Source organism: Heterodontus francisci, unplaced genomic scaffold, assembly GCF_036365525.1.
Source record: "Heterodontus francisci isolate sHetFra1 unplaced genomic scaffold, sHetFra1.hap1 HAP1_SCAFFOLD_218, whole genome shotgun sequence".
In the NCBI taxonomy this organism is placed as follows: Eukaryota; Metazoa; Chordata; class Chondrichthyes; order Heterodontiformes; family Heterodontidae; genus Heterodontus; species Heterodontus francisci.
The window spans coordinates 2205998-2216628 of record NW_027141931.1 but is presented as its reverse complement, the minus strand read 5'-3'; positions in this window follow the sequence as shown (position 1 = coordinate 2216628).

Here is a 10631-nt window from a genome sequence, read left to right as displayed (position 1 = left end):
ATCGATATCCTGCTGTATCCTCCGACAATCCTCATCATTATCTGCAACTCCACCAGCCTTTGTGTCATCCGCAAACTTACTGATCAGACCAGCTACATTTTCCTCCAAATCATTTATGTATACTTCAAACAGCAAAGATCCCAGCACTGATCACTGCGGAACACCACTAGTCACATCCCTCCATTCAGAAAAGCACCCATCCACTTTTACCCTCTGTCTTCTGTGACCAAGACAGTTCTGCATCCATCTTGCCAGCTCACCTCTGATCCCGTGTGACTTCACCCTTTGTACCAGTCTGCCATGCTGGACCTTATCAAAGGCTTTACTATAGTCCATATCGATAACATCCACTGCCCTTCCTTCATCAATCATCATCGTCACTTCCTCAAAAAACTCAATCAAATTAGTAAGACACGACCTCCTCTTCACAAAACCATGCTGTCTCTCGCTAATAAGTTCGTTTGTTTCCAAATGGGAGTAAATCCTGTCCCGTATGATCCTCTCTAATGGTTTCCCTACCACGGACTTACGGCTCACCGTCCAATAATTTCCTGGATTATTCTTACCAGCCTTCTTCAACAAAGGCACAACATTGGCTATTCTCCAGTCCCCTCGGACCTCACCTGTAGCCAATGAGGATGCAAATATTTCTGTCACGGCCCCAGCAATTTCTTCCCTTGCCTCCCTCTGTATTCTCGGGTAGAGCCCATCAGGCCCTGGGGACTTAATGCTTTGCAAGACACCCAACACCTCCTCATTTTCGATAATGAGATGACTGTGACTATCTGCACTCCCTTCCCAAGGCTCATCATCCACCAAGTCCTTCTCCTTGGTGAATACTGATGCAAAGTACTTATTTAGCACATCGCCCATTTCCTCTGGCTCCATACATAGATTCCCATCTCTGTCCTTGTGTGGGCCAACCCTTTCCCTAGTTACCCTCTTGCTCTTTATATATGAACAAAAAGCATTGGGATTTTCCTTAATCCTGTTTGCCAATTACTTTTCATGACCCCTTTTAGCCCTCTTAACTCCTTGCTTAAGTTCCTTCCTACTGTCTTTATATTCCTCAAGTGCTTCGTCTGTTCCTAGCCTTTGAATAGATTGTTCATAGCTGAGGCCCAAGAACTGATCCTTTCAGCTCTCTACTAGTTACACCTTGCCATCCTGTTTATGTCTGAATAAATGGGAGTATTTGTTCTGATCTTCACTTATTGAGCTCAAAGTTGAGTCTGAAATACTGTACACTTCCTGATTGGAAAGATGAGATGCTGTTCCTCGAGCTTCCATTGATCTTCAGTAGAACAGTGTAAGGAGGCCGAGGAAAGAGAGGGATGAGTGGGAGTGAAGCAGAGAAATTAAATTAGAATCATTTGAATTTTCTGCTTTTTATCTTCGCACTGTCATCTCTTCTGTCATTTCATCTCTCCTGCTTTCCACCTTATCACAAACCTTTCCTTTTGTTTCTTCCCCCTCCCCGTTTCCCTGCCTCTGTCCTGTTACATCTCTAACTTTTCCCAGATATGATGAAAAGTCATAGACATTAAAAATTATCTCTCCTTCTCTCTCCACAGATGCTGTCAGAGCTGCTGAGTATTTCCAGCGTTTGCTGACTTATTTTCAGATTTGCAGCATCTGCAGTAATTCACATTTGCAGCAGCGTTTGTTCAGTTAACGAATTGAAACACTAACAGGGAACTCCACATAAACTTTGGAGATCCCTCTTAGTGTTACAATTAGTTATCTTTGGAGATCACTGTTATTGGATGAATTAGTTATCTGTGGAGATCCCTTTTAGTGTTTCAATTAGTTATCTGTGGAGATGCCTGTTATTGTTTCAATTAGTTAACTTTGGAGATCCCTGTTAGTGTTTCAATTACTTAACTTTGGAGATTCCTGTTGGTATTTCAATTACTTAACTTTGGAGATTCCTGTTGGTATTTCAATTAGTAAACTCTGGAGATTCCTGTTAGTGTTTCAATTAGTTAACTTTGGAGATTCATGTTGGTGTTTCAATTAGTTAACTTTGGAGATCCCTGTTAGTGTTTCAATTACTTAACTTTGGAGATTCCTGTTGGTATTTCAATTAGTAAACTCTGGAGATTCCTGTTAGTGTTTCAATTAGTTAACTTTGGAGATTCATGTTGGTGTTTCAATTAGTTAACTTTGGAGATTCCTGTTGGTGTTTCAATAAGTGAACTTTGGAGATCCCTGTTAGTGTTACAATTAGTTAACTTTGGAGATTCCTGTTGGTGTTTCAGGTCTGTCACTGAAACAGCCACAGAGTTCCAAACCGGGGCAAGTAGCAGGTTGGATAGCATACTGGTAAGAAAACATTAATTAGGGTAAGGGGTAAATCTGCTTACTCAGACTGGTGGGAGGTGGGTAGTGGTGTTCCACAGGGATTGGTGCTGGGACCACTGTTTATATTAACTATTCGGATTAGTGAATTACAAGGTAAAATTTCAACAAAAACAACAATGACACCAAACTGAGCAGTGTCGTTAATACCTCACCTCTGTGTGAACCCGGTTGACGGAGAGACACCCACCCTACTCTCCCAGATTCCAAGCGGCAGCACTGTCTTCTCCACCCTGGATATCTCTAATGGTTATTGGTGTATCCCAGCAAAACTAGAAAAATAATTTAAATTCATGTTCACTTCTGAGGACCACAGATACTCCTGGACATGTCTGTCACAAGGGGTTCCGCAATAACCACACTATTTTCCACAACCGTATGGCCAGGGTCCTTTTGAGCTTCTCACAGTCTTCCTGCTTGCTGACATATGTCGATGATTTCCTCCTTATTACCACAGACCGTGTTCACCCATTTAACACTTTTACAGGATCTACGGCAGTTACTTTGGGAGCTGGACTAAAAGACGAACCACGTAAGGCCCAGCTGGAGTAAGATCGTGTCAGCTTTCTAAGTGTCCAGATTGGATCATCCACCATCAACCCAGACAAACATCAGGTGGAGACCATCCAGTCTCTACCTCTGTCCACCACAAAGACTGCCCTGTGTCCTATCCTCAGGCTGGTGGGGTATCAGTAGACCCTGAACGCTCGATTTTCAGAGACCGTGACTCCGTTTAGGAACCACCTAATGGTGATGATGACCAGGTTGAACCAGGTTGGTTACAAGAGAGCACGGAAGCGGTTACACAATTCAAGAAAGCTCTCGCCCAAGCAACGTGTCTTATCTCACCTACCCCTGACAAGACTTCGCACATGGAGGTGGGGGACACAGTGAAAAGCCTGGCTGCTGTCCTATGTAGAGAAAACCAGGAGAAATTACGCCCCATTGTGAATGACTCCAGACTTGTGAGTGGGGTTGAACTGATTTACTCTGTTTGTGAAGGACAATTATGAACCATGTTCTGGGTCATCAAATATTTCACTTACATCACGGGGTTCAACAGGGTGATACTGCCCAGTCCATTATAAACTTCCCCAGTGTATGAAAGCAGCAGTGATAGTATTCCCCTGTCATAGAGCCGTAGAGTCATCATCATTTCAGCAGAGAGTCCATCATTCGGCCCATCGAGACCATACCAGCTCTTTGTAGGTAAATCCAGTCAGTCTCATTCATCCGCTGTGTACCATATTCCTACAAGTTTAATTCCCTCAAGTATCCATGCAATATCCTTTTGAAAGTATTCACCATATCTGCTTCTACCACCCTCGTAGGCAGTGATTTCCAGGCCATTCCCACTCGCTGTAAAAAAACTTGTTCCTCTCATTCCCCTGTATCTCTTGCCAACAACCTTAACTCTAGTCCTTGTACCATTAACGAATGGGAACATCTTTTCCTGTCTATCTTATCCAAACGTGTCATCATCTTGAATACCTCTATGAAATATCCCCTCAAATCTCCTTGACTCCAAGGAAAACAATCCCAGCTTTTCCAGACTAACCTTGTCGCTATATTCCTCCATCCCTGGAACCATTCTGGTAAATCTCCTCTGCATCCGGTCAAGGACCCTCACATCCTTTTTGATGTGTGGTGATCAAAAGTGGCTGCAGTACTCCAGTTGGGGCCTAACCAGAGTTTTATAGATGTTCAGCATAACGTTTACTACTTCTGTACTTACTAACCTCTATCAGAACTGGTAAACGTTAGAAATGTAACAGTGTTTGAACAAGTGAAAGAGGGGAAGGGGAAAGAAGAACAAGAAAGAAGGAGTGCGATGGGACGGAGAGGGGAGAGATTAAATGACAGACTGCTAAATTTCTAACGTTTACCTGTTCTGATTAAGGGTCACAGATCTGAAACATTAACTCTGTTTCTCTCTATACAGATGCTACCAGACCTGCTGAGTATTTCCATCACTTCCTGTTCTCATTTCAGAGTTCCAACATCCGCAGTATTTTGCTTTTATTTTAGTGTTTAATTCACAGCCACTTCTCTTCCAGGAATGCCTACCTTCAAGAAGTTATGCTCTTCTTTTCCAGAGCTTAGGACCTCGGCAGCTGAAGGCACGGCCATCAATGGTAGAGTAATTAAACTAGGGGATGCTGAAGTCACCAAAATTAGTTGAGTGCAGATATCTCGGAGGGTTGTAGGGCTGGAGGAGATGACAGAGACAGGGAGGGATGAGGCAATGAGGGAATTGAAAAGAAGGCTGAGAGTTTTAAAATTGAGGTGTTGCTGACCAGGATCCAATGTAGGTCAGTGAGTACAGGGGGTGATGTGTGTGTTAGAATATGGGCAGCACTGTTTTGAATCACGTCAAGTTTATGGAGGGTAGAATGTGGGAGACCAGCAAGAAGTGTGTTGGAATAGTCAAGTCTAAAGGTAACACAGGCAAGGGGGAGTGTTTCTTCAGCAGAAGAGCTGAAACTAGGGCAAAGTTGTGTGATGTTACGGAGGTGGAAATAGGCAGTATTATTGATAGCGTGATTATTTAGTAGGAAGTTCATCGCAGGGTCAACTATGACACCAGGTTGTGAGCAGTTCTGTTTATGCTCAGACAGTTGCCAAGGAGAAGGCTGGAGTTTGTGGCTGGGAAACGTTTGATGTGGGGTTTGAAACGACTGGCTTCAGTCTCCCTAATATTTAGTTGTCATGGCAGATGTGTGAGGTGATACATTTGACCGAGTATGGCATCAAGGAGCCCTGGCAAAACTGAGGTCAATGGGAATCAGGGGGAAAACCCTCCGACGGTTGGAGTCATCCCTCGCGCAACGGAAGCTCGTTGTGGTTGCTGCAGGTCAGTCATCTGAGCTCCAGAACATCACTGCAGGAGTTTCTCAGTGCAGTGTCCTAGGCCCAATCATCTTTAGCTGCTTCATCAATGACCTTCCTTCAATTATGAGGTCAGAAGTGGGGATGTTTGCTGATGATTGCACAATGTTCAGTATCATCCGTGACTCCTCAGATACTGAAATAGTCCGTCGAGAAATGCAGCAAGACTTGGACAATATCCAGATTTGGGCTGAGAAGTGGCAAGGAACATGCGTGCCACACAAGTGCCAGGCAATAACCATCTCCAACAAGAGATAATCGAACCATCTCCCCTTGACATTCAATGGCATTCCCTCGCTGAATCCCCCACTATCAACATCCTAGGGGGTACGGTTGACCAGAAACTGAACTGGAGTAGCCATATAATTACCGTGGCGACAGGACCAGGTCGGAGGCTCGGAAGCCTGCGGCGAATAACTCACCTCCTGATTCCGCAAAGCCTGTTCACTATCTACAAGGCACAGTTGAGGAGTGTGATGGAATACTCTCCATTTGACTGTATGGATGCAGCACCAACAACACTCAAGAAGCTCGACACCATCCAGGACAAAGCAGCCCGCTTGAATGGCACCCCATCTACAAACATTCACTCCCTCCACCACAGACGCACAGTGGCAGCAGTGGTTACCATCCACAAGATGCACTGCAGCAACGCACCAGGTCTCCTTGGACAGTACCTTCCAAACCCGCGACCAGTACCAACTCGAAGGACAAGAGCAGCAAATGCATAGGAACACCACCACCTACAAGTTCCTCTAAGTCACACATCATCCTGACTTGGAACTATATCGCCGTTCCTTCACTGTCGCCCGGTCAAAATCCTGGAAATCCCTTCCTAACAGCACTGTGGTTGTACCTACCCCACGTGGACTGCAGCGATTCAAGAAGGCAGTCACCATCACCTTCTCAAGGGCAATTAGGGATGTGCAATAAATGCAAGCCTTGCCAGCGACACCCACAGCCCATGAATGAATAATTTAAAAAAACAGTGTGGGAAGATTTTATTGATATTATTCGTTCATGGGATGTGTGTGTCGCTGGCTAGGCCTGCATTTATTGCACATCCCTAATTGCCCTTGAGAAGGTGATGTTGAGCTGCCATCGGGCTCCTGGGTTAAGTGTAAGTAGCAAAAGTGTGCTTGGGAAACCTGGGGTGGGTAGGGCAGAGCCCGTTCCTCCTCCCTCTTTACAGAGCTTCCCCTCTCTGCAGCTTCTTCTCCATTTGTTGGTCATGTTACTGACTTCGACCCACGGCCCCTCTACCTCGTCCAGAATTGGGTCACCAAATCCTCTGCCTTCGCTGAATGTCAGCTGCAGCTCACAACACAACCTCCAGAAAACCATCCACAGCATACAGAGACTCCAGGGGCAGAAAGACTCCAGACCGGGAGCCAATGTAGGTCTGTGAGCACAGAGGTGACCGACAGGTAAATCCTGAGCCATGTGGATCAGCCGCTAAGTGCACTTCGACCAAAGACTTCAAGAATACAACTTCAGCTAGTCGACCACAGAATTATCCAACCTAACAGATTGTATTTGTTTTTATTTATTCTATAATCAATTCTGACCAAAAATATTTCTCACTCTGTCATCTATTTGTGATTCGCGTTTGTTTGGATGCATGAATGTGCAGCGTATATTTTTATTATTTTACTTAGATCCAGTTTAGATTGTTAGGTATAATAAATTCAACTCTTGTTTCATTCAAGAACACCTGTCTAATTGGTTCTTTCATGATCACACTATGGTAAAGGGTGAAATACTCACTGAGATGGTCAGCACGTCCAATGTTAAAAAGGAAAAAAAAACTCTGTTGTGGTCAAATAAGATATGAGACCAGAGGAGAGCCTGGGACTCCTCCTCACCTGGCTGCAACATAAATTTGGTGGTTCGAGTCATCGTAACTCCACGACAAACGTGAAATTGGAAGTGATAAAATAATTAATCCTGAGAAAAGAAAATTAAAAATGTCAAGGCAGCGTTTATTGGGGTTTTCACTGCTGGTGCATTCCAAAGTTCACATTCAAAAACAGTATGTTCCTCGACCACAGCATACAAGCAAATGAACATACAGATTAGGAGCAGGAGTAGGCCACTCGGCTCTCAATCATGTTTTGCCATTCAATAAGATCATGGCTAATCTGATTGTAACCTCGACTCCACATTCTGGCCTGCCCATGATAACCATTCATCGCCTTGCTTATCAGGAATCTATCTATCTCTGCCTTAAAAATATTTAAAGACACTACTTCGACTGTCTTTTGAGAGAGAGAGAGAGAGTTCCACAAACTCACGACCCTCAGACAGAAAAAAAATCTCATCCATGTTTTAAATGGGTAACTCCTTATTTTTGAACAGTGTCCCCTAGTTCTAGATTCTCCCACAAGATAAAATAACCTTTCCACATCCACCCTGTCAAGATTCCTCACGATCTTATATGTTTCAGTCAAGTCGCCTCTTACTCTTTTAAACGCCATGCTACAAGCTTAGCCTGGACAACCCTTTCCTCAGAAGACATCGCACACATTCCATGCATTAGTCCAGTAAATCTTCTCTGAACTGCTTCCAACACATTTGCATCCTTCCTTATATAAGGAGACCAGTACAGTACAGAGTACTCCAGATGCAGTCTCACCAATGCCCCCTATAACTGAAGCATGACCTCCTTGCTTTTGTAATAAAAACAAGAAATGTTGGAACCACTCAGCAGGTCTGTCAGCATCTGTGGAAACAGAATCAGAGTTAACGTTTCAAGTCAGTGACCCTTCTTCGGAACTAATAAATATTAGAAATGTCAAAGGTTATAAGCAAGTGAGGCGGGGGTGGGGCATGAGATAACAAAAGAAAAGGTGCAGATTGGACAAGGCCATATAGCTGACCTTGGTCATGGAGAAAACGCAAACACTATGTTAATGGTGTGTTGAAAGACAAAGCATTAGTACAGATAGGGTATTAACGGACTGAAGATTGAACAGCAGCAAGTACAAACATGAAAAAAGTGGTTAAGCAAACTGAACAAACTAAGCTGAAATGAAATAAACATAAAACGTTGCAAAAATGTAAAAAAAAGAAAAAATAACTAAAAATAAAAGTAAAATGGGGGACACGTCATGCTCTGAAATTATTGAACTCAATGTTCAGTCCGGCAGGCGGTTGTGTGCCTAATCAGTAAATGAGATGTTGTTCCTCGAGCTTGCGTTGGTGTTCAATGGAACACTGCAGCAAACCCAGGATGGAGATGTGAGCTTGAGAGCAGGGGGGAGTGTTGAAATGGCAAGCAACCGGCAGCTCAGGGTCCTGCTTGCGGACTGAGCAGAGGTGTTCCGCAAAGTGGTCACCCAGTCTGCGTTTGGTCTCCCCAATGTAGAGGAGACCACATTTTGAGCAGCGAATACAGTATACTAAATTGAAAGAAGTACAAGTAAATCGCTGCTTCACCTGAAAGGAGTGTTTGGGGCCTGCAATAGCGAGGAGAGAAGAGGTACATGGGCAGGTATTACAGCTCATGCGATTGCAGGGGAAGGTGCCATGGGACGGGGACGAAGTGGTGGGGGCAATGGAGGAGCGGACCAGGGTGTCGCGGAGGGAATGATCCCTTTGGAATGCTTACAGGGGAAGGGAGGGGAAGATGCGACTGGTAGTGGCATCACGCTGGAGGTGGCGAAAATGGCGGAGGATGATCCTTTGGATATGGAGGCTGGTGGGATGAAAAGTAAGGACAAGGGGAACCCTGTCACGGTTCTGGGAGGGAGGGGAAGGGGCAAGGTAGGCATTCCTGGAAGAGAAGTGGCAGTGAATTAAACACTAAAATTAAAGCCTTCCATGACGGTACTTCTGATATGATGATGCTACCTTCCATGACGGTACTTCTGATATGATGATGCTACCTTCCATGACGGTGCTTCTGATATGATTCTCCCAGTTTCTCTGTCTCCGACGCATCTGCTCTGATGATGCTACCTTCCATGACGGTGCTTCTGAAATGACCTCCTTTTTCCTCAAACGAGGATTTCCCCCCACTGTGGTTGACAGGGCCCTCAACCGTGTCCGACCCATTCCCCGCATCTCTACCCTCACCCCTTCCCCTCCCTCCCAGAACCGTGACAGGGTTCCCCTTGTCGTCACTTTTCATCCCACCAGCCTCCATATCCAAAGGATCATCCTCCGTCATTTTCGCCACCTCCAGCGTGATGCCACTACAAATCGCATCTTCCCCTCCCTTCCCCTGTCAGCATTCCGAAGGGATCGTTCCCTCCGCGACACCCTGGTCCACTCCTCCATTACCCCCACCACCTCGTCCCCGTCCCAGGGCACCTTCCCCTGCAATCGCAGGAGGTGTGATACCTGCCCATTTACCTCCTCTCTCCTCACTATCCCAGGCCCCAAACACTCCTTTCAGGTGAAGCAGCGATTTACTTGTACTTCTTTCAATGTAGTATACTGTATTAGCTGCTCACAGTGTGGTCTCCTCTACATTGGGGAGACCAAGCGCAGACTGGGTGACCGCTTTGTGGAACATCTCCGCTCAGTCTGCAAGCAGGACCCTGAGCTTCCGGTTGCTTGCCATTTCAGCACTCTCCCCTGCTCTCATGCTCACATCTCTGTCCTGGGATTTCTGCAGTGTTCCAGTGAACATCAACGCAAGCTCGAGGAACAGTATCTCATCTACCGATTTGGCACACTACAGCCTGCCGGACTGAACATTGAGTTCAATAATTTCAGAGCATGACAGCCCCCCATTTTACTTTCATTTTTAGTTATTTTTTCTTCCTTTTTTTTACATTCCTTTTTACATTTTTTACAATTTTTTTTGCATGTATTTCATTTCATCTTAGTTTGTTCAGTTTGCTTACCCACTGTTTTTTTCAGGTTGTTTTTCTTCAGATTTGCACTTGCTGCTGTTCAATATTGAGTGTATTCACACCTAATCTGTACGAATGCTTTGCCTTTCAACACACCATTAACATATTGTTTGCCTTTGCTCCGTGACCTTTTGGTCAGCTATGTGGCCTGGTCCAATCTGCACCTTCTCCTTTGTTATCTCTTGCCCCACCCCCACCTCACTTGTTTATAATCTGTGACTTTTCTAATATTTGTCAATTCCGAAGAAGGGTCACTGACCCGAAACGTTAACTCTGCTTCTCTTTCCACAGATGCTGCCAGACCTGATGAGTGATTCCAGCATTTCTTGTTTTTGACACAGTACTACAGGTTTGGTCCAACCAAAGTTCTATACAATTGACAAAATTCTTTGCTGCTCCCGAATGCAAATCCTCTGTGAGAAAGGCCAACATACCATTAGCCTTCCCAATTGCTTTCTGCACCTGCATGTTCACTTTCAGTGACTTATTGACGAGGACACCCATGTCCCTTTGATAATC